This window comes from Petromyzon marinus, chromosome 40 (genome assembly GCF_048934315.1).
Source record: "Petromyzon marinus isolate PM22_M1 ecotype Great Lakes invasive population chromosome 40, UKy_Petmar_22M1.pri1.0, whole genome shotgun sequence".
Classification (NCBI taxonomy): Eukaryota; Metazoa; Chordata; class Hyperoartia; order Petromyzontiformes; family Petromyzontidae; genus Petromyzon; species Petromyzon marinus.
The window spans coordinates 8,731,649-8,757,173 of NC_133706.1; the positions used below are offsets into that span (position 1 = coordinate 8,731,649).

General features: G+C 47.0%; 1 long non-coding RNA gene across 1 annotated transcript; it reads right to left on the reverse strand.

Moving 5' to 3' along the window:
- Positions 1-1,549: 1,549 nt before the first annotated feature.
- On the reverse strand, positions 1,550-24,264 carry LOC116950610 (uncharacterized). Its single transcript, XR_004404050.2, has 2 exons — positions 22,202-24,264; positions 1,550-4,652 (listed from the first exon to the last, which is right to left on the reverse strand). It is a non-coding gene; the product is annotated as an uncharacterized LOC116950610 (long non-coding RNA).
- Between the last annotated feature and the right edge of the window lie 1,261 nt (positions 24,265-25,525).

The window sequence follows — 25,525 nt, forward strand, 5'->3', positions numbered from 1 at the left end:
ACATTGCCTGGAAATTGTCAGGTGGTCAGGAGATGTCAGGCAGGCAATGGAGCCCCAAATCTGCCCGCGTTGAGGCTGCGAGTGTGGGGAGCGGTGGTGCTGTGGTTGAGCGCTACGAACCCGGCGAGCCGAGTTCGATTCCCGCTCACGGCCAATGCCAGTGACGATTACCTGGACCGTTCCTGGGCTTCCCCTATGTCGACTCAGCCTCAAATGAGTATCTGGTGTGGTGTGTAAAAAACATCGCCATTGGGAAATCAAAGACTGCCTGGCGTGGTGCTGACCACCCACCCCCTCGTGCGCCGTGCCGGCCTTCATAGGTGCTCGCTAACAGCACTTGCCCCTACAGTCCGTTAAGGCTACACGGGGGATCGTTGACTTTGTTTGGTATCCCCTCGTATGCACGGCAGCGATTCTCTGGGCTCTTTGGTTTCCATCCACGAATCAAACCCTCGACACTGCTAAGCATCGCCAATATATGGCCTCCTCTTGAATAAAGAGTCTTGAGACTCAGTGAGGCTTTCGTGAGTAAATAAAAACGCATTATTATCCACACCACCAATAGAAGAAGAAACACACGGACATCATTTTGGCCGACAGAAGCATCATCAAAGACAAAGATTCTCCCGTATAGCCTCGTTAGACTTTTGGGGCAAGTGCTGTTAGCGAGCACCTATGAAGGCCGGCACGGCACACGAGAGGATGGGTGGACAGCATCACGCCTTTGTCTCCCTAGTGACGAGGTTTACACAAAGCACCAGGTACTCATATGAGACTGAATCGATCTTTCGGAGGCCCAGGACCGGTTCAAATAATAGTCTGTAGTTTTGGACGTGAGCGGGAATCAAACTCGGGTCGCCGGGTTCGTAGCGCAGTGCGCTATCCGCTACACGACCAATCCCAGTATCATCAACATCACCACCACCATCATCACACCCACACAATACATATAATCATCATCATCACCACCACCAACAGCAGTAGGAGCAGTAACAACACCCCATACTTGCCAATCATTACCGATATAAGGGATATGACTGGCAGACTGTTAACCCCTTCACCACAATCCGATTATCGACCAAAGCTAATTATGCTGATTCATTTTTTTCAAAAATTGCTGTTGGAAAGATTTTTCCTTTGCATTTTAAATCGGAATGCGGTAAAAGAGCTTTGAAAATCGGAAGCCTCGTCGCTAACATCGGTAGGGGGAATCTATGCGGGTCTAAGGATGGGTATGCAGCAGTAGCAGCAGTACCACCATCAACTGCGCCAGTATCTACACCATCATCACCACCACACCGCCTTCATCATCATCGCCAACACAGTCTACAATCATCAGCAGCAGCGCCATTATCAACAGCGCCACCAACGTCAAGCAGCAGCAGTGACAGTAGAAGTACCGGCTCCAACCGTGCCTCGTGGTCGAACTCAGGCCGCTTCGTGGCGCCTCTGAAGGCTTATTTCCCCTGTTCAAGCTAAACGCGTCTCCTTCCTGCCCACAAAAGGTGCGAGTTGCCAATGGGAACAAAACGTGGCAGCGTTGAAACCATTAGAATGCAAATGTATTTTTTATTTTTTCATGAGAGAGGAGCTTCACAGAGGAGCCCGGAGGCCTTACAAAGATCCCAGAGGAGATTGAGTAGGAACCAGATAAATAGAACCACGTGGAACAGCCACATTGAGGAGGACGCAGATTAATAGAACCACGTGGAACAGCCACATTGAAGAAGCAGATTAATAGAACCACGTGCAACGGCCACATTGAGGAAGAACCAGATGAATAGAACCACGTGGAATAGCCACATTGAGGAAGGACATTAATAGAACGACGTGGAATAGCCACATTAAGAAGAAACCAGATTAGTAGAACCACGTGGAACAGACACATTGAGGAGGTGGAAGCAGATTAATAGAACCACGTGGAACAGCCACATTGAGGAAGTAGATTAATAGAACCACGTGGAATAGCCACATTGAAGAGGAACCAGATTAGTAGAACCACGTGGAACAGCCAAATTGAGGAACACGATGAATAGAACCACGTGGAACAGCCACATTGAGAAGGAACCAGATTAATCGAACCACGTGGACAAGCCACATTGAGGAACCAGATGAATAGAACCACGTGGAACAGCCACATTGGGGAGGAGGAATCAGATTAATAGAACCACGTGCAACAGCCACATTGAGGAAGAACCAGATGAATAGAACCACGTGGAATAGCCACATTGAGGAAGGACATTAATAGAACGACGTGGAATAGCCACATTAAGAAGAAACCAGATTAGTAGAACCACGTGGAACAGACACATTGAGGAGGTGGAAGCAGATTAATAGAACCACGTGGAACAGCCACATTGAGGAAGCAGAATAAAAGAACCACGTGGAACAGCCACATTGAGGAAGCAGATTAATAGAACCACGTGGAATAGCCACATTGAAGAGGAACCAGATTAGTAGAACCACGTGGAACAGCCACATTGAGGAACACGATGAATAGAACCACGTGGAACAACCACATTGAGAAGTAACCAGATTAATCGAACCACGTGGAACAGCCACATTGAGGAACCAGATGAATAGAACCACGTGGAACAGCCACATTGAGGAGGAACCAGATTAATCGAACCACGTGGAATAGCCACATTGAGGAACCAGATGAATAGAACCACGTGGAACAGCCACATTGAGGAGGAGGAATCAGATGAATAGAACCACGTGGAACAGCCACATTGAGGAACAAGATGAATAGAACCACGTGGAACAGCCACATTGAGAAGGAACCAGATTAATCGAACCACGTGGAATAGCCACATTGAGGAACCAGATGAATAGAACCACGTGGAACAGCCACATTGAGGAGGAGGAATCAGATGAATAGAACCACGTGGAATAGCCACATTGAGGAGGAAGCAGATTAATCGAACCACGTGGAACAGCCACATTGAGGAACCAGATTAATAGAATCACGTGGAACAGCCACATTGAGGAAACAGATTAATAGAACCACGTCGAACAGCCACATTGAGGAGGAAGCAGATTAATAGAATCACGTGAAACAGACACATTGAGGAAGCAGATTAATAGAACCACGTGGGATAGCCACATTGAGGAGTAACTAGATTAATCAAACCACAAGGAAACAGATCACATTGAGGAGGAATCTCATCGAGCAGATTCGTGGAGGAGCGTCAATAAGGAGAATGGATGAGTAATCTAAGTGAAAAGCGAATGGAGGGGCATCATGGAGGACCAAGGATGGAGGGGCATCACAGAGGAGCATCATGGAGGACCAAGGATGGAGGGGCATCACAGAGGAACATCATGGAGGACCAAGGATGGATAAGCATCACAGAGGAGCATCATGGAGGACCAAGGATGGAGAGGCATCAAGAGGAGCATCATGGAGGACCAAGGATGGAGGGGCATCAAGAGGGGCATCATGGAGGACCAAAGATGGAGGGGCATCATGGAGGAGCATCATGGAGGACCAAGGATGGAGGGGCATCATAGAGTAGCATCATGGAGGACCAAAGATGGAGGGGCATCATGGAGGAGCATCATGGAGGACCAAGGATGGAGGGGCATCATAGAGTAGCATCATGGAGGAATCTCATTGAGGAGGCTGTTGCACGTCTGATTAGCACGGTCGGCTACGTGCGGCGCAAACGAAGTTCAACATACATAGACACCTGCATACGGGAGGAGCCTCCTGGTGGGCCCTAATTGAGAACCGCTCATAGAGCAGCCTTTGCAAAATCACCGGAGAAAGGCACGTGGAACAGGCGCCGTCGAGGAGCAGCGTGCGGTAAGATCCCCCTCGTCACTCACGTGCAACAGCAGCCGAGGGTCGTGCTGCATGGTCTCAATGATCTACACCAAAACCCCAGGGGTTTGATTGCCGTTCCCGCAGCGCGTGGTGCCTACTCGCTTTGTCGTATGCGTCTTCGTGGCCATCCCTCCGGCTTGCCGCTCGGTGTTCCGTGGAGCGATGCGCGCGGAACGGATCCCTGCTTTTGGTTAAGTAGCTTTATGGCGGGATTCTGACACTCATACAGCTAGATAACCAAAGACAGGGGCCGTCCCTTTGGCCCAGTCACATCACCGTCATCATTGTCGACCTTGCCACCATCGTCATCATCACCATTGGCAGTAACGTAAAAAGCTGTTTCTTCGTCGTCGTCCGTAGCAATGACAAAATCCACAATTCTTCTTCAGCTACATCATCGTCATCGTCATCACGAGCAGTAGCAACATCATTATCATTCCTAACAACCACACAATCATGATCAGTAGCAACGGCGTCATTAGCAATTGTCATTATCAATACATTCATCACCAGCACCGTGAGAAGCGAGGACATCGTCAATATCAGCAGCAGCAATAATCTCCTGCAGCTGTTGCGGCATCTTCAAACGCCACCACGATGATCATGGAGGAGGGTTGCTCATCCTTCTCCACACCGATCCTGATGGCCATTGATCAAGCGCTGGCGTGTCTTCCATATCACTCCCACACGTGGTCTCTTGCTGTTGTTACCCCTCCATCTCCGCTCTGGTCGTTCTCCCTCCTTCCCATCTCTCTCCCTCTTGCCTTGGACAATATCGGGCGCGAGTTCAATCCCCGGCTCTGTCCACGTCTATCCGCGGTCACTGTGGGGCGATGACACAGCACGTTAGCATTGCGTGGCAACGACGCATTTGACATACAATAATGCTTATAAATATATTATTTTAAATGCGTTTGTTAAATGTTGTTTATTCTACAAGTGGGGGTGGAGGGGGAGGAACGTTAAGGGCATACTGTGATAAGTAATAAAAAAACACCGTTAAATGGGCATGTATGTATGTGGAACTTATTTCGCATCGTACATAGCCAACCGTGTTAATCGGAGGTGCAAATTTAACAGGGATGCTGCTCCCCCCCTCCCATCCCACCGACAACCTCGGCAAGAACTCCCAGGGTTGGTCTTTAAAATCCTCATTATCACCACCACCACCGTGATCATCAGCATTTCTAATATCTAAGCGAAAATAGAACCAGTTTAGTACCAACAGGTGTTGGTGGATTTTCCTGATTTAAATTGATTGTATTTAACTCTACTCTGAGTGCAAGCATTATTAATGGTTTTAATCGTAGACTGTCAGCAGTCTAGCTATATTTCGAGTGTAGTTGTCATGATTGTTCTTATTTGCTTTTCCTGTCGTTCCGTTGCTTTTTATTTACACTCTACTTTTTTGCGTTCACAACTTTGAGATATTTCGAGCTGAAAGACGCTTCATAGGATAAAGATTATAATTGTGAACAAAAACGTTGTTTGTATGTTTAAGAACAAGTATATGTGGTCAATGCAGAATTGATGCCTTGTAATAGGTATTTTTTTGGACACCTCAAACACCTCAACACCTGTGTTTATGATACTGGCATTAAAAATAAATCCCAGAGATAATATTATTAAATTCGTTTAACATATACGAAATCTCAAATAATGCGCAGCAACAAAAAAATAATTCGCAATTTTAATTACGTAAACATTTTCCCATTGCATCTCCCCTCCAAGTGCGTTCGTGTGTTTTTTTGTGTGTTTTTCTCGCGCACACGTGCGGCGCGTGACCGGTCACGTGACGGGAGGCTCGAGATGCGGACATCCTCGCAAGAGCCGCTCTACCCCACGTGGCCGAGGGGTTGGTTTTTCTCGCAGAACCTTGTAAATCAGTTCGCACAGTAGGGGGCGCACTTTCACACACACCCTGCAATTACATTTTGGTTTTCTTTTTACTCTCACAGCTGAGAATTAGCCGGCTTGAAGCGCAACACCAACGGTGGTATTTAAATGTGGATGGCGACTTGTGTGTGTGTGTGTAGCAGTAACTGCGAACTCAGTTGTTCAGTTTTTACCGGCCCAGTGCTCTCTGCCTTCAGAGCCACATTGCCACCTCTAAGTAGTAAAACGCAATGGAACTACATCATTAGACCTCCTTTGCCAGTACCAAAATGTAATAATAGGGTTTTTCCCCTTTTTTTCTGGCAACAAAACTGAAACCTTTTTTACGTCTGCATTAACCAAACTTTGATAGTGCATTGTCTTTGAGCTGTACGCCTTTTGGCGTCATCTGGTCGAGCACCAATTGGGTCGAGGCTCAAAAGAAAGCCGTCCCTTGGTGTGAACCAATCAGTTTCAAGGACAATACATATATTGTCATAGCATGTTTTTTGTTTGCATTTTGGCTGCAGATATTGTGGTTAATGCAGACATGAATCCTTGTAAAAAGGTTTCAGCTTTGTTGCCAGAAAAAAGGGGAAAACCCCTATTATTACGCAATGGAACTCTTTAATTATCTAAAGCATTAATTGTTCACTGGAACACAGAAAAAAATCTGAATCAGAAAAAATATTGCGTAGCGTATTTTAAACATGCAACACACATACACAAATGAAAAAATATTACAATGCAGAATCACCATCAGCCATGATCAATTTACTGCTGGATGTAGGCCTCCCCATGCTGTTGCCATATCTTACGGTGTGACAACGATATATTCGACCGAAAATTACAGTAACATCTACATTGCAGTAAGTATGTACAACGATACAATTAACTTTATGTGCATCTCATTAGATGATTATATGATGGCGTTTGTAGAGCGGTGGGACAGTGGTTTGTGCAAGGCACTCGTAACCAGAAAGCGTGAGTGGGTTCCCAAACACAACGATTGGTGTCTGATCTGGTCCTTATGAAGAGTAGCCCCCTTTTCACCAACTTGTGTGGCGAAGTGTGGTCAAGCCAAGGCCGTAGCCATGGAGTCAACATTTGGGGGGACCAAATCTTCCAGGGGGTCTGGGGGTCCCCCCCCCCCAGAAAAAAATCTAAATTTGAAAACTAATTTCCTGTCTAAAATATTCAAAAATTTACTAGCACATAGATTTGACTTTTTATTTATTTTTAACAATAATGTCTAATAGTGTATTGTATTATATTGCTTTATTTTTCTTTTTTTACCTTTTCTTGTTTCATCGTATGTAATGGCAGAGATTAGGGATTTATAAAGTACAACCATAACCACAATCATATAAACAGAAATACATTTTCTAGCAATATATTGGGGGGGACATTTTGAGCATATTTGAATATTTGGAGGGGATGACATGGCCTTGGGTCAAACAACCCCGACGCGGTGAGTGAGGCCTTCGTCCAGTAGTGGACTGACAATGCCCTGAGTATTATTAGTATTACAGTACATTATAAATCATGTTGTTAACGTTATTTTACAACCGGTGATCCATACATATTGCATACTCATACGATTCGACAATGACTATTTATAGTATTTCAGCAAATATTGTGGTCGGTATAATGCGGAAATATCCAACTCTTCAAGGAGTATAACTACTTTTAGGTCGTAACTTTTCACAAATTCTACACACTGTATATATTTTTTGTTAACTTTGTAGATGTTTGACTTAGACATCTAAATAAATCGATGCCGAAAATGCGTGAATTTATATGCGCATCACTGGACGGATCGTGTGAATTTATGCAAATGATGTTGACGTTCCATGTGTGATTTGTATATGCGGCATATCGCGCCGCTACACGTATGTAAGTTACCCTATGTTGAACTTCTTTCGCACCGTACCTAGCCAACCGCGCTAACCGGATGTGCGGGGGAAGGACAACAAACGAACACGCAACAAGGCAGTTTCTAAATGAGTTAATTTTCAATCCACGTGCCGGATGCGAGACGTGTTTGTTGTGACCTTCACTGTGTACCCATCATCATCATCACCATCGTCTACCGTGGTCACCGAAGCAGGAGGACTGTCACAATTCTGGCAAATCGCCTGATGAAGCCGGTGGTTTTGTAATCGGCAGCGACACCTCACGCTACTCGAATTGTAAATGTTTGTGGGTTTACTCTCCAACACACCGATGTGCCGAAGAGGGGACGAATTGGCCACGTTTTGTTAACGTGACAAAACCTTGCCGATTGGCTTGTGTCGGGTTGGTGGTGGTTCTAACGACACATTTAATATTTTACGCGTTCTAACCCCCCCCCCCCCAAAAAAAAAAACCTCATTATGCACGGTTTCATCATCGTTGCCCTACACTGGTGGTTCCTAGCCTGAGGTGCATGCACGCCGTGGTGGTGCGAGATGCCCTTTCTGGGGGGGGGGGGGGGGGGGGTGGTGGCAAGACGTGGCCAAATTGTTTTAGGATGTAAATCATCGAAACGCAAAAATAAGCACGGGCACGTGAGTGTAACTTACTTTGTTTCATCAAAACCCCTCTGTGTGCTTATTATAAAAAAAATAAACGACGATGGAGGACCTAAGGAGTGCAAGGCCGCAGCGGAGGTGAAGAACCACACCGCTCCTACACGCGTATTCGAGTGTCCGCGACTTCCATCGGCACGTGGCCTGAGACCAACCTCTCTCGCTCTCAGCCACAATCCCCCTCTCGAAGGCGTTGATGGTAGCGGCCCTTCCGTCCATTCAGAGCCACAACGTTGATGTTTAGACTGCAGGAGAAATCCGATGAGCTGTGAAGCTCTTGTTCACAGATGTCCAGTATGGGGCCATCCATTTAGTCCGTACGCATGGAAGGGGGGAGGGGGGGTTAACCCAAATGCGTAGCTTGCGTATGGGGGGGGGGGGTCTACTGACAATGTACGTGCGCATAGAAAACGGGGCGGGGGGGTGAAGCCTCGATAATAATTTGTCTACATTGGCCTACAAATGAGTTAGATAGTCCGGCGGTGAACGATCTGTTTGCCTAAACACGTTAATATTATTAATCCTTGATCGTTTCTGCGTGGGGGGGTCAAGCGTACGTACGCAGGTGGGGAAGGGGGGGGGGGGGTTTAAAAGTTCGCGTGCGTACAGGGAGAGGGGGGGGAGGTAGTCAAGTTTTTGACAGATTTTTGCGTACCTACTAAATGGATGGCACCTATCGGGGCGGGTGAGAAAGTAACATCATCAAAACAAGGAGAGGAATGCAAAGAGAAATTGATAAGCAAGTCACTAAATGTGAAGAAATGATGATGAGTAATTAAATGAACACATTATTAATTCATATTAGTTCCGATTGATCAAGCTTAGGCAAGCCAGCAACAACAACAACCACACCAAAATAACAACACGAAGTAGCCCTTCGATAAAATGGCTCGTTAACATCGAACTATCGACACTACACAGGTAACGATCAAAATTACAAATCGCATTTGCAAATGTGACCGCTGAATCCATCCAGCACCAATCCACTGTTTAATTCCGCTCCGTCCGTGATGATTAACTCAAGAACTTTGCATTGGGTACTCCACCCGGTCGTATCCATGTTGTTCAATCTAATACGTCGTTTTAATGTGCATATGCACGCGCCTATTGTATATCGATATAAACAGCGACATTCAAGCGTATAAATATACTACTATGCCTTCTATAAAGAAGAGTCGTACTTATCATTATTATTCGATCTAAAATAACAGTTACGTCTTTATTTCACGGTATTCTTACAGTTACATTTCGATTTAAAGCTTTCGCGACTGCAGTGGGGGGAGGATTCATCTGCTTGGTTCTTTCGGTAAAGTCACGTAGAAGGGGAATAATACAATTATAAAAATAAAACATAATCAAATAACTCATTATAAAGGTTTTTGGGTTAGATCGCGTTATTTATAAATGTGTCGTAACCCACCACCACCCGACACGGCCAATCAGCAAAAAAAAGTGTCACGTTGACAAAAGACAAATAATTCACTACTTTAGCCCACCGGTGTGTTGAAGAGTGAATCCACAACATTTACAGTTTGAGTACCGACGTTTCGCTGGTAATTACATCCAGCATCATCGGGCAATTCGCCAGAATGGTAAAGCCCTCGCTTGCTCCCGGTTTTAAATAGAGCAGCAGCAGGGTGACGTCATCGTTTAACTCATAATCAAATAACATTCTAACGACGTTTCGGCCACAACACAAGCAGCCGTCCTCAGGTGAATAAACAGCTCTGTTTCTCTGTTTCTTCACCTGAGGACGGCTGCTTGTGTTGTGGCAGAAACGTCGTGAGAATTTTATTTTATTATGTTTTATTTTTATTATTTTTATTATTTCCCTTCTACGTGACTTTGTCGAAAGAACCAAGAAGATTCTTACAGTTGTTTCTAATAATAAGGTTAACACACAAGTCTACATCACACTTTCAGTACTATATATATGTGACAGCACCCCATAGATAGACTATGTATGCCGTAATTACGTCCTGTGTTATGATAAACATTTATTTTGTGTAATTTTCTCTATTTAAATGCAACTATATTAATGTCCACGGTTCAGTGTTGACGTATATGCTTGGACGGGAAGTCCCTCTACTACTGGCTTCGAGGTTGCTATGGGCCTTCTCATCGGTAATGGGGTATTGGGACTTCCCGCCCACCCTATAACCTAATTAACAAAAAATAACTCGACACAAACGTCAATAACACTGCTTTATAAATAAATTTTAAAAAACCCTATTAAAAAGGTTATATAAATATGGGTCAATTCTAGAAACGTCGCATATTAGATCATACGAAGGTCCATTGTCCGAAACGTCGCCTATTATGTATATATTTTATCTTAAGACCACATTGTGATTGATGAATGTGTTGAGTTATTTTATTTATTAATTGTGCTTGTGCACCACCTGTCAACACGGGAGTAGCAGCAGCATCACCAAACAACTAATTTAGTTGTTTTCATTTATTTTATTTTACCTACGTCACTTTACCGAAATAACCAAAGAGTATGAATCCTTGCAGTCACCAAAGCTTAAAATCGGGTAATTAGTGTTTGACAGCACATTGACACTTCACCCCCATGTACACATATTGAGCATCGCTCACACTATAGGGAGTTTAAGCACAAGCCAAATACTATACCCAGATAATTAAATGTTTAAAAATATTGTATCAGTTAATATAAAAATACAAAATCCCCCAGATAGCCCTTAACAGACTGTTGAGGCAAGTGCTGTTAGCGAGCACCTATGAAAGTCGTCACGGCACACGAAGGCGGTGGGTGGCCAGCACCACGCCCGGCCACCTTTGTCTCCCAGGTGCCGATCTTTACACATCGCACCAGGTACTCATTTGATGCTGAGTCGACCTAAGGGAGGTCCAGAACCGATTCAGATAATCGTCACTGGTGTTGGCCGTGAGCGGGAATCGAACTCGGGTTGGTAGCGCAGACGACGAATTATTGCATACACGCACAAATCGACGACGCTGTCGTTCACGCGCTGCATCTGAACGTTCGATTCCCGACCACGGCTAACATCAGTGGTCCTGAGGCCCCCACCCCCCTCCTTCACAACCCCGCACTGACCAGCGTGGTGGTCAAACAACTCCCACGGAGCGACATGGCCATGGTGGGAGGTCTTCATCCAGCAGCGGATTGAGAATGCGCTGTAAATAATGACGACGATCATCGTAATTATTTTTCGAGTACCATTAATTGCAAATTAGTGGGTGCATCGTGCCGCATAGAGAGGGCAACGGGGCTCACCACCACGTGGTTTGCTACGGCGATCCGTAGCAAACCACGTGGTGAACGGCATTTGACGCGACGCATCGAGCATGTGAGCGGGGTACCACACACGTGCATGGCGTCTCACGCGAGGTTTCAATTTATATAATTATCAATATCATTAATCAATTGTTCGAGTACCATTAATTACGTGGTTATTTCTACCTAGGTGACTTTACTTTACCGAAAGAACCAAATAGTATGAGTATGAATTCCTGCAGTCACGAAAGCTTCGGGTGGGTGTTGCCACGTTTGAAATTTTGGGACGATTTTCGGCATTTTGAACGCGCGTTTTGTGCGTCGGTGTATTTGCCAGGTAACAACTCTCAAGGTCCACACAGATGGGTTAACGAACCCATCTGCAATCTCCTGGTCACCCTGCAGCGTGTCTACGTATGCGCACACGTGTTCATTAAATTCACCCAAATCGCACAATTCACCCAAATCGCACAATCGCCCTTTGTCGTACCCACGACTGGACGAAGGCTTCATCACGCCGTGTCGGTCACGAGGGTTTATTTATTTGAGCATACTTCACCAGCCTGGTCACTTCGGTGCAGACTGGTGAATCGACGGAGGCCATTTCAGATACTGTATCTATCACCGATCGTTAGCCATGGCCGGGAATCGAACTTGTGAAGGCGGCTACCACATCATCACCTTTACTAATTACATCAAGACAAATACCCCCCGTACAGCATTAACAAACTGTTGGGGCAAGTGCTGTTAGCGAGCACCTATGAAGGCCAGAACGGCACACGAGGGGGTGGGTGGCCAGCACCACGCCATGTCGCCTTTGTGTCCCTAGTGGTGACGTTTTTACACACCGCACCAGGTACTCATTTGAGGCTGAGTCGGCCTAGGGGAGGCCCAGAACCGGTTCAAATAATCGTCACTGGTGGGAATCGAACCCGGGTCGCCAGGTTCGTAGCGCAGCGCGCTAACCGCTACACTACCGCTCCCCACAACTAATTACATCACACACACACAAGTACACACATTTCCTGAACAAGACCCAGATGGCTGAAACGTCTAGAGCTTCCTTTCCTCTCTGTGACGTTATAGAAAACCGCATGCCTGTATTATTCTTTTTTAGTTCACCTGTGATTTTAGTCAAATGTTCACTCGAGTCGTTGTCGTAACCAACTGTGGAGAGGGATCGACGCCGAGCTCTTTACGCACACAGAAGATGGGGTGACATCTTGGGGACACCTTCATCCAGCAGTAGACAGATCGTGGCTGGTGCTGATGATAAGCGAAGTGGCGCTCGATACGCGGTTAATAATAATAATAAGGAAATTAAGCATGGACACGCATTGTCAACAACGCATATGTACCACACGAACCCAGCGAAATGAGTCCCATTCATGGCCAGCGGTGAATAATAACTGGATCGGTCCTGCCCACCCCCACTCTCCTCTCCTCCCACCGCCCTCACCGAACCGCACTGACCAGCGTGGTGAAGTATGGTCAAACCCCCCTAGACCCCACCCCGCCTCCCCACCTATTCACCAAACACGGCAGAGTGGGGGGGGGGGGATGTGTGTGTATGTTGAAGCAGAAGACCCTGATTGTGTCGTCTCAGCCACCGCGCTGTCCTCAACCACCTCCACACGCGTACGCGTGTACGTTGAACTTCTTTCGCGTCGTACGTAGCCAAGCGTGCTAATCGTAGGTGCGGCGGTAGGACAAACAACGGCGTGGGTTGGCTGCATGCCTTCGTCCAAGAGTCGACATTTTATTTCAACAACGTATTAAACATGCGTTTAGGGGGATACATTTTCTTTAAAAAAACAAAAAAAAACGGCTAATCGACTCTTCATTTTTTTAAAGGATTTTTTTGTTAAAGGATTTTTTTTAATTCTAAATCCCAGAATCTGGATATTCGCCGAGTTAGGAGGCGTGGCATCTCGCGCACAGCGCGAGCCCTGGAGAATGACGTCACTTCTAATGATGTTCCAGAAGGGCTGGGGAGCTGAGATTTTTGGCATACGCACACACGCACACACGTTGTGTGTCGATATACACAATTACATAAAGCCACACATTTTTTTTGCGGGGGGGGGAGGGTGTGGAGGGTGTGGAGGAGGGTTATTTGGAGCCCTCGAAAACAATGACGGTGTCCAGGTTGCCTTGGTTCATTCGCGACGGCGGTGCCAGGCATGCACGGTCAGCGTAAAGTTCCACCTTGATGCGCTAAGTCTCACGCTCCGAAACACTTTACCACACGGCCCCCCCACGCCCCACCACCCTCCCCACCTATACCGCCGTCGGTGAACCGAGTAATTCGCCTTGCGTGGAGCGTGACGTTAGCGCCGATAGAAAGCTACCGTAACTGGAGCCACCCATCGCTTCAATGCCGTTGCTTATCAACGCACACGCAGGCAGGCAGGCAGACACGCAGTCCATATATTATACAGATTTGTGGGTTTTTTTTAAGTATATAAAATAAACAACGGTTGGTTGACGTGACTGACCACCTGTGTCGGTCACGATGGATATCAGTGTGCTCGCACTCACCTGGATATAAATACCTGCTGCCTTATATACCCTGAGCGCGCAACCCTCCCACTCGTCCGACGCGATCACTTAATATCTAGATAGGGGAGTGAAACGATCGAGCTACGGTGACACAGTCGGACACCCTACAGCACAAACACAAACACGACCGCGACCGCGCGCGCGTATCAGATATTCGCGCAGCGTGAACCGACAGTGCACAGACACGGCGCGTGAATATTGTTGCACACTTACCGATACGACGGATATGCTGACCGGCCCTGCATTACGCACGTCGGCAGGCCTCCTGCGTTACGCGCATACCGTTGCATGTGTAGCGTTGCATACGCCTACACGCAGCCTGCTATGCATATACGGCACGCACACACAGAGACGCACGCGCGTGTGCACGATGCCATTCCGCGTGTGTAAGGTGACTCATTGAGCGAGATCGCGCAGAGCGGCTCACCTACTGCTATTACCTGCGTGCTGCGAGCGAGCGACGCACGCGCGCGCGCGCGTTCACGCTCGCTCGCAGCACCCTCCCCCACGCCCTCCACACCACCACCACCACCCCCCTCTCTCTCTCTCTCGTCCGCGGTCTGCGTCGCGCTGTGGCGATGGGTGCCGGGGTCAAGGTGCTGGCTGCTGGGCTCTGTGCTGGGTGCCGGGGTCAAGATGCTGGGTGTTGGTGTCTAGGTGCTGGGTGTTGGTATCAAGATGCTGGGTGTTGGCGTCAAGATGCTGGGTGTTGGGTGATAGGTACTGGGTGTTCTGTGTGTTGGGTGCTGATTCTGGGCACTGGGTGCTAGGATTCGGTTCTAGGTGTTCTGTGCTGGGTGCTAGGGTCAAGGTCATGGCCACTGGTAATCGATGATGGGTCCAGGGTGCTCGGGTCAAGGCATTGGGTTCTGGGTGATCGGTGATGGGTGCGAGTTGATGGGTGATCGGTGCTTAGCTCATGGGTGCTGATTGACACGTGCTGGTTGATAGTGCTTTGTGAAAGCTGCTGGATGCTGGGTGATAGGTCCTTGGTGTTGGGTGTTTGGTTATAGGTGATATGTGTTGAGTAATGGGTGATAGGTATTAGGTGATAGATGCTAAGTGTAAAGTGCTTTGTGCTGGGTTAGGTGCTGTATGATGCTTGCTGGGTGCTGGAGTGAAGGTGCTGATGGTAGAGACTGGGTTCTGGGAGCTAGGGTTAGGGCGTTGGGTACTGGGTCATGAGTGATAGGTGCCCAGTGGTAGGAGATAGGTGCTAGGTGATAGGTGCTGAGTGGTAGGAGACAGTTGCTAGGTGATAGGTGCTGGTGATAGGTGCAGGTGATAGCTGCTGTGTGGTAGGAGATAGTGTCTAGGTAATAGGTGCTGGGTACTGGGTGCTGAGTGGTAGGAGATAGTTGCAAGGCGCTAAGTACTGGGTGCTGGGTGAGAAGTGATATTTGATGGATGTATGGTGCTGGGTGATAGGTGCTAAATTCTAGGTGCTGGGTGATATGTACTAGCTGATGGGCGCTGGTTGATAGATGATCAATTATAGATGCTGGTGATAGGCACTGGGTGCTCGTGATAGCTGCTGGTTCTGGGTGATAGTTATTGGTGATAGGGGATAAATTATAGGTGCTGGTGATAGGTACTGGTTACTGGATGGTGGTGTTGAATGCTGGGTAATAGGTGCTGGATTCTGAGTGATAGGTACTTGTGCTAGCTGCTGGTTCTGGGTGATAGTTGCTGGTGATAGAGGATCAATTTTAGGTGCTGGTGATAGGTCCTGGATGGTGGTGTTGGATGCTGGGTAATAGGTGCTGGATTCTGAGTAATAGGTACTTGTGATAGCTGCTGATTCTGGGTGATAGTTATTGGTGATAGGGGATAAATTATAGGTGCTGGTGATAGGTCCTGGATGGTGGTGTTGGATGCTGGGTAATAGGTGCTGGATTCTGAGTGATAGGTACTTGTGATAGCTGCTGGTTCTGGGTGATAGTTATTGGTGATAGGGGATAAATTATAGGTGCTGGTGATAGGTCCTGGATGGTGGTGTTGGATGCTGGGTAATAGGTGCTGGATTCTGAGTGATAGGTACTTGTGATAGTTGCTGGGTGCTGAGGCCAAGGTCTTGGTGCTGGGTGTTAGGTGCTCGTTTATTGGTTCAATGCACATAAGTTGGTTGCTCCGTCAAGCTGAGTTAAAGATGCTGGGTGCTGGTTAGCTCGGCGTGTTTGCTGGCTGCTCGGTTCAGTGTGCTGGATGCTTGTGTTGGATAATTGGTTCAAGCTTGGTGGTTATTGCGTTCAATGTACTGGGAGCTAGGTTACACGGTTCATGAACTATGTATGCTGGGTTAAACTACACTAAAACTAAACTACACTTTAAAATTTACCGGGCAAGCTCCACTGAGCTATGTAGCTTTTTTTCAAAAGCGACCTGGCCACAAGTGATAACTCAACGAAGTGGCTTATCACGTGGACATTTATAGCAGCCAAATACTCTAAACGCGTGTTTCTAAATGTGGAGGGAAGCAAATGGGAAGACCCGGAGAATAATCCACGCGACCACGGGGAGACAGACACGCAAACTCCAAATATACAGCAGGCGTCAGAGTCGGGATCGAACCCACGACCTCCTGCATACCAGGCGAGGTAGTTAACATCTCGACAACGCGGCCAGATGTTAAAGGTGCTGGTTTGTTGTGTGCTGGCCGTTGGGTGCTAAGAATGGGTTCAATTCAAGTGAATTTGGTTCGACCAGGTGAGAGAGAATTCAAGAGAGCAGGATACGAGTCTCATTGGCACGGGTGATCCGCGTTCATGAAAATGAAAAAAGCAAAACAACGAAATAAAAAATAAAGTATCTACAGCAACGAAGCAAATAAAAAAGCGAATATGTAAGATGTTATCTCCCTTGCCTGGTGTACAGAAGGTCGTGGGTTCGATCCCAACCCTGACGCCTACTGTATATTTTGAGTTTGTGTGTCTCCCTCTCCCCGTAGTCACGTGGATTTTTCTCTGGCCCTCCGGTTTTTTCTCTCGACATTTAGAATCAACATCACGCGTTTAGAGTATTTAGCTGCTATACATGTCCACGTGATAAGCCACTTCGTTGAGCTATCATTTGTGGCCAGGTCGCTTCTGAAAAAGAGCTGTACAGCTCAATGGGCCTTACCTGGTAAAATAAAATAAATAGTTTCTAGTTTTATAGTTTATAAAAATCAGATCCAAACAGAGCGAAACGTCGTACATAACTGTCAAAATGTTGCTTATGTTTCAATATTCTGATAAAACCAAATAAATAAATCGGCAAATATTCGCCCATGACTTGACAACTTAAAATGATTGCCTATGTCGGGTGGCAGAGGGTTATAGTGAATAAATGCAAATGTAAATACATTCTACATTTCACGATGTAACCCAAAAAAAAGCTAATCATAAATCAGATGTAGCTGTTCATGGGTGCTTGATTAAGCGGTGTCTATTTACATTGGCGTGTGTGCATGTATGTTGAACTTCTTTCGCATCGTACGTAGCCAACCAAACACACGCACACACAAAAAAACACGGGTTCCAGCTTCAATGTGCTGGGTGCTGGGGGCACGTGACACAGCCACGCTGCTTGGGCTGCCATACGTCACACACGCCGCTGTTGACTCGAGCAAGTCCATATCCACACAACAACAATAATATATGCAGTCTCTGCAGTGGCGTCGTATAAGCGATGGGGAGCGGTGATGCGGCGGTTAGCTGCGCTGGGCTACGAAACACGGCGACCCGAGTTCGATTCAAGCTCACGGTCAACGCCAGCGACGCTTATCTGAACGCGTCCTAGGCCTCCTCTATATCGACTCAGCCTCAAATGAGTACCCTGATGCGGTGTCTAAACATAGCCACGAGGGAGACAAAGGCGGTCGGGTGTGGTTCTGCCCCCCCTCCCCCCCCCCCCCCCCGTGTGTCGTACCGGACATTATAGGTGCTCTTTAACAGCACGTGCCCCAAAAGTCGGTTGTGGTCATACGGGGGATCTTTATAAATGCGGTACGATACATGTATATAATAATCATATGCGCGCATTTTATAGCATCTGTCCGTATCATACAATGCAATACCCGTAGTGTGCATAACCTAGACATAGCAAACCACACTACAGGGTGCGGAATATACCCAGCAGCAGCACACGCGATGATTTAACATGCCGTGTAATTTAGAATCTGTTAGTTTACAATGATATAGATATAGTAATGTAGATGTGGATATATGGTTTTAGAGCCTCCGTCGGCTATAACGCTTAATGATATATACGCCTAACTCTCCATCGATATACGTTTGATAAAGGTTACAAATATGGTTGCATCTCAATAACCCATACACATGTACGAATACGAAAAAAAAATGCACTCAATTTAAATAAAATAGTCTGCGTTTCAACAGACTATATTTTGCAATGGTGAATGTGTCGAGATAATTAATTGGCACGTGCCATGCGTGGCTCTTGGCGATTATCCGTGAGCCGCTGCCACCTTGCACTGTCGCCCGAGTTTAACGGCGGTGCCCGGTGGCAAGAGCTCACGCGAAGTTAAAGAGCAATGTTTTTGTTGACGCGTTTAAATGTAAGATGTAGTTGATGCCAAAAGTGCATCAGAGGTATGGCAACATTATGTAGCGACGCTGCTGCTGCTGCGTTGGCAGTGGTCCACAAAGCACAATTAATCAACTCAACACATTCGCTTAAAATGGGCAACGTTTCAGGCAATGGTCCTTCTGGCTATTGCCTAGAGCGTCACCTATTATATACAGTATGTTGCTGTGAATAAGGGCCATTGCCCGAAACGTCGCCGGGTATATGTATATTTTGTTTCCTTTGAAGGCCGCAGTCTTATTGACGAATGTGTGAATCATAAATATAGTACACGCGTGTGATATTTACTGTCCATTACAGAGGGTACGATGAAAGGGAACGGCTCCAGGTCCAGATCGTGCGACTTTGGACATCATCGTAGAAGCGGGACCAGTTGTTGGAACATAATTAGCGGACATACATTATTACATATAAATAGTTTAACTGAACTGAAAATAGACTATTCTTATTGTACGGTATTACAACGATGACAAACACAGTAAACGTGAATGAGTAAAAGGCCATTAGCGTGTTACCGCACGTAGATAAATCGGCCAGCAAAATTCTATACAGAATAACTGAAAGGTTAAAGAGCAGCCAACCACAGGAGCAAAGCTGTTTTTTAAGAAAGGTTTCTCTACCATTGACCCGGCACGCATGCCGTTCATCTGGGTCAGAAAAAAAAGACCAATTGATGATTTACAATTAATATTGTCTGTGGCCACTACTTTTTGGTTCTATTCGGTAAAGTCACGTAGCTAAATAGAACCAAAGAGTATGGATCCTTGCAGTCACGAAAGCTTCAAATCTGTGGCCACTGTCGAGTGCCAGAGTGCAGTAGAATCGGACGCAGCCATCCAAGCTGGCGCAGGAGGACTTCTTCACAACTGTGGCTGTCGCCTGATGATGCTGGTTGTTGTAATCACCAGCGAAACGTCACGGTACTCAACAAACTGTCAACGTTCTGGGTGTACTCTGCAACACAACCGGTGTGCTGACGTAGCAACAAATTGGCACGTTTTGTTTACGTGACAAACCTTACCAATTAGCTGTGTCAGGTGGTGGCGGGTTTAACGTCACATTCATATTTTTATGCGATCTAACCCCCCCCCCCCCAAAAAAAGACCTCTTTGTTATGGAGTTATCCAAGCTCTTAACCAGCCACCAACCAAGGCCCGAGTAACAAATATTGACGAATAATGAGAACAACTTACTACCATGCGCAAAGGACGGTCGCACGATGGGACACGCACTGCTTTCGCCAGGGTTATTCACAGCGACACTCCAAGGCGATTTCAGAAAGAAGAAAGAAAGCATCCGGGTTCAACCAACAGAGGCACAGGAAGTGCTAAGGTATTCAAGCATCAAGCATCTGAGAATTGCCTGATGATGACACCGCCACCACCACCACCATCATCATCATCAGAACAATGGCCGGCGTACATGGGTTGAAGGACACGAAATGGGTTAAAGAACTGAGAAATAAAGGAAGCTGCGAAAGTTGGGGTTCAGCATAAATTTGAGCAAAAACAAAAGTCACGCACAACAAACCCCGTAAACGTTCGGCCCAACGTTGGCGCAACGTTGGTCCAACGGTTCCTACCGCGTGCCAACGTTCGCCCGACGTTGGTCCAACGGTTCCTACCGCGTGCCAACGTTCGCCCGACGTTGGCTTGTTTACGGGGAAAGTTTGCTGAAGCAACTTAAGATGTCAGTGTTGCAGGGACACAACCGGGAAAGACCATCAGACGACGGACACTTGCGACAGTGGTGACTCAAAATAAATAAGCGGAACGACGCCGAGAGCAGGTAGGAGTGGGCGCTATGGAAAACCGCAGTTAAAGTTACCGACAAGCAACATCGCAATGTGTTATTCTCGGTTCTTTCGGTAAAGTCACGTCGAAGGGAAACAATACAATAATAATAAAAATATATATAGAACAATAAAACAATGACAATGTGTGTCAATAAGAAAGTTTAAGTGAAGTGTAGCGGCTGCTATGATTCGTCTTGGATCAGAAGCAAGGGGAGAGGGGGGGGGGGTGACGAGTGACAGAGAAAAGGGAACGCAATCTGAAGAATGAGCAGAGAGACTCGGGCACACTTTGGAATTTTAGAAACAGATTATTTATACGACGCCAAGGGCCGTCGGCTGGCGGGCGGGGGGGGGGAGCACGTGGCCTTAAAGTAGACGTGCCCCCGCCCCCCCAAGTTACCGCAACATCGTCCTGTTGACTGTTAAGAAGACAACTCCCCTTCCCACACACGACACGGGCTCCGGCGGGACCGGTCTCGACAACTAACGGCGAAGTTGTCACAAACGAAGAGGGAATCGCACGGCTCAAGACGTGTGGGTGGTGCAGCGGGGGGGGGGGGGGGGGTAACGGAGTGTGACGAGCCTCACACAACAAGGAGACGGAGCTGCGAAATCAGCAGGCGGGGGGGGGGGGTTCTTTTTGTTTCGCTCAACGGATTGATTCGTCTCTCGAGAGCGAGACGAATTGCCGCGGTGTGGGGAAGGCCTTCAAACCAATTGCGGATTCATCATGGCCCGTGGTGATGATGATGGTGGTGGTGGTGGTGATGATTGTGATGAATCGTACGCACACGGCTTCGTGATCGAGAGGGGACTTCGGTCCGGGTGTTTTTTTTGTCGTCGTCGTCGACGGCTTTAGAGCCACACTCCGCGGGAGACGAATTCTCTTGCTTTCGCTGATAATATATTGAAGTGTTTAGCAGGAAACTTAAAACGGGTTAGAACCCCCAAGTAGAACTTTACGCTGAACTTGCCCTTTGAACGAAATGAATCAATCTCAGGGCCTTCATTTTGTAGGCCCGAATCAGACTATATTTGTGCCAAATTCCAGCGTTCTAGCCCTTCTAGAACATTTATCACAATTTTCACGAATCACTCAGCTGTCTGGCTTTTGGAGAACATCAATATAATGCACATTATTCACTCGGCTCACTACCCCTTCGACAAGATTATGATGCACGCAATCCATTCAGCTTTCTATCCCTTCTAGAACAATAACATTGACACAACTCAGCACTCCAGCCCTTCTAGAACATAGCTGTGATTTATATCAGTCACTTTTCTCTCTCTCACACAATTACAACTTACATCAGTCACCTATCTCTCGGGCCCTTCTAGAGCATCATTAGAACGTACATCGGTTACTCAGTTATCTCGCCCTTCTAGAGCACAACAGGAATTTACAATCCGTTGTTCAGCTCTAGAACCCTTCCATAGCATCATTAGAATTACCCATCAGTCACTCAGCTCTGTAGCCCTTCTGGAATATGGTATAAACACCAGCGACTCACGGCTCTCCAGCCCTTTTAGAACATTATAATCGGCACGAGTTCGGCCACAAGTCGTCGAGGCGATGTCACACACTGAGTCTAGATACACTACTGATGTGACTTGCGCGTCCGTTCTGAGTGACACATCTCCGAATGAAGTTGTGCAAATACGCATGCAGCGATATGCTGCAGATACATCGCTGGACAGTCTATACACGGGGCGATCATTACCTTGCAAAGCCGGTGAAGTCTTGTGCAGGGTTTGACCGCAGAGGAGACATCCTTCGAAGGTGGACTTTTGATAGGCACTTCTGGTTTAGGACCGTATGCAATCACTATAGAACGTATATACTGTATCAGATCCTACTGCTATTGATTGAATCCTCCGCGTTAGCACTGCGAATGGGTTGAGTGCGTGCGAGTGTTTACGCATTATAGTATAACAATGTAGATATCTTAGAAGCGATATAAGTGACAGTGTAGCAATGCATACATTTGCGCGTAAATTAACGTATGTGCCTTGAGTTAAGTTATATATGATCATATGAATGCGTCTTAAGTTAAGTGATCGATAATCCAGAAGTATGCGTGTAAGTTCGCTGGGTGTCTGCGTACATGCTCAATAACGCGTGTGCAGCCTATGCATATCAAAGTTAGTATGTATACTATATTATTTAGTGTGTATATGTGTTATTTAATGTGTCTCTGTAATTGTGGATATGTGTGCTTATGTGTTCACATATTCATTGAGTTAAAGTATATGTGTGTATCTGGCCGTGTTAGTATTTTACCAATGCGTACGTGTACGTGTAATGTTAAGGGTTTGCGCGAACGTGACTTGAGCATGTGTGTATACTTGTCAATTTAGTTTAAAGTTGATGAGTTGTTTAGTATATACGTTTAGTACGTGTGTGTGGTTCATCAGTGGTGTATGTGCTACAAGCGTGTGTTAATGTTGTTTAGTGTGTACATACGGTAAAGTTACTATGTGTCCATAAATGTGATTTAAGTGCATAATGTGAATTTAGAGAGTATTTCGTAGTAAGTATGCATGTTTAACGTTGATGTTCATCTGATATCGCGTATGTATTTGTGAATTCAGTCTATGTGAGCGACTTAAGTATATATCACAATTTTAGTATGTGGTTATGATCTATATTCACCTAATTTTACAAGTGTAAGTTCACACTTGCGGTGTAAATTCACACTTTTCACACGAAGATATATTTTAAGTGCATCTTTAGTAGGTATATGTATGCGAAAATGGAGCGAGTGTCTATGGGACCATATATGCGGTTCAGTGTGTATATGTATGTGCGTGTTCTCCATGCAATGCTCTTTTACAATGTGTAATTTAGTATGTGCATGTCAATTAAAGTGCATTTGTTTTCTAAGTATTGTGTGTACATGTTATTTAAGTGTGTGTATGTATGCGATTTTAGTATGTCTTTAAAGTATTTATGATTTTTGCAAACGTGCATGAGGTGTTATATGTGTAGATGCGATTTTAGTATGTGTATATGTCTTAAGTATCTATGTACTTAAGACACGTACTAAAATATGTGTATTTTAGTACGTGTGTAACTCAAGTATGGTATGCATCTGATTTAGCATGTGTATGTGTGGATTAAGTGTCTGCGTGAGATTAAGCATGTATATGTGAATTAAGCGTGTGTACACTCTTTAAGTATGCGTGTATTAAGTACGTGCTGTATGTAATGAATACATGTTGTTACGTGTGTATCTGATCTTAGCATGAGTATATTATGTGCTTTAAGTGTGTGTGTCTATGTATCTACTGCATCTGATCTTAGGTGGCCTATGTGTTTCAGTACGCAACACATGTGCGTGATTTAATGTCGACACGTGCTCTAAGCATGTCCCTCTCCCTGTGTGTGTGTATGCACACGTGTGCCTTAAACCTATCCACCATGTACTGCGATCTATCTGGGACCTCTGCTCTCCGTGTGCGTACGCACAGCACGCAAACCCGACGTGGCTTACCCAGCGACAACAATCACCGCGATGCTGCGTAACTGACGTTGAAGCTGCTGCCTCTGCTGCCGATATCAGTGATCGTGCTCTTCCGTGTGTCCGTGGAAATGACCGCATTCGCTGTCGAGTCACCACCACGAGCAGCAGCAGCATCAGAAGCAGTAGCAGCAAGCAAAGCAAAGCAGCAACAGTAGTAGCAGTAAGAATCAAGTTCAAAGCGGCTGTCCCGGCGCGCAGGGACCCAGATTTGCATGAGAATCGCCCGGCACAGACGCGTCTGGTCTGTGTCAGCGGAGAGGGGGCCGTGGGGGGTTGGGATAGGGGTCTGGGTGGTGGGGGTCTGGGTGGAGGGGGTTTGGGTGGTGGGGGTCTGGGTAGTGGGGGTCTGGCTGGAGAGGGGTCTGGGTGGAGGGGGTCTGGCTGGAGGGGGTCTGGGTGGAGGGGGTTTGGGTGGAGGGGGTTTGGGTGGAGGGGGTCTGGGTGGAGGGGATTTGGGTGGAGGGGGTCTGGGTGGAGGGGGTCTGGGTAGTGGGGGTCTGGGTAGTGGGGGTCTGGGTAGTGGGGGTCTGGGTAGTGGGGGTCTGGGTGGAGGGGGTCTGGGTGGAGGGGGTCTGGGTGGAGGGGATTTGGGTGGAGGGGGTCTGGGTGGAGGGGGTCTGGGTGGAGGGGGTCTGGGTGGAGGGGGTCTGGGTAGTGGGGGTCTGGGTGGAGGGGGTCTGGCTGGAGGGGGTCTGGGTGGAGGGGGTCTGGGTGGAGGGGGTCTGGGTAGTGGGGGTCTGGGTGGAGGGGGTCTGGGTGGTGGGGTTCTGGGTAGTGGGGTTCTGGGTAGTGGGGGTCTGGCTGGAGGGGGTCTGGGTGGAGGGGGTCTGGGTGGAGGGGGTCTGGGTAGTGGGGGTCTGGGTGGAGGGGGTCTGGGTGGAGGGGGTCTGGGTGGAGGGGGTCTGGGTGGAGGGGGTCTGGGTGGAGGGGGTCTGGGTGGATGGGGACTGGCCTCGAGTTGGCTGGACGGTCTAAAATAATTCAATGGGACGCCGTGGTGTCTGTACCCCTAAGTGTTTGTGTGTGCAGGGGAGCGGTGGTGCAGTGGTTAGCGCACTGCGCTACGAACCCGGCGACCTGGTGGGGTGTGTAGTAAACATCGCCACTGGGGAAACAAAGGCGGTCGGGCGTGGTGCTGGCCACCCACCCCCTCGTGTGCCGTGCCGGCCTTCATAGGTGCTCGCTAACAGCACTGGCCCCAACAGTCTGTTAAGGCTATACGGGGGATCTTTGTCTTTGTGTCCTAATATACGTGGATGTTGTGTATGTGATTTTTATGTATGCGTGATATGTGATGGTAGTTTGTGTATATAGTTTGTGTAGTTTATGTATATGTGCTTTAATACGTATGCTGTTTGTCTGGATTACGTATGTGTGTAATGTAATGTTAATGTGTATGTGTGAATTAATGTGTATGTGTGTATCTGACTAACATGTGTTTTACGTGATGTTCGTGTGTGTACTATTTTATTTAATGTGAGTGTGTCATTAAATGTGTGTATTTGAATATAAAATGTGTCT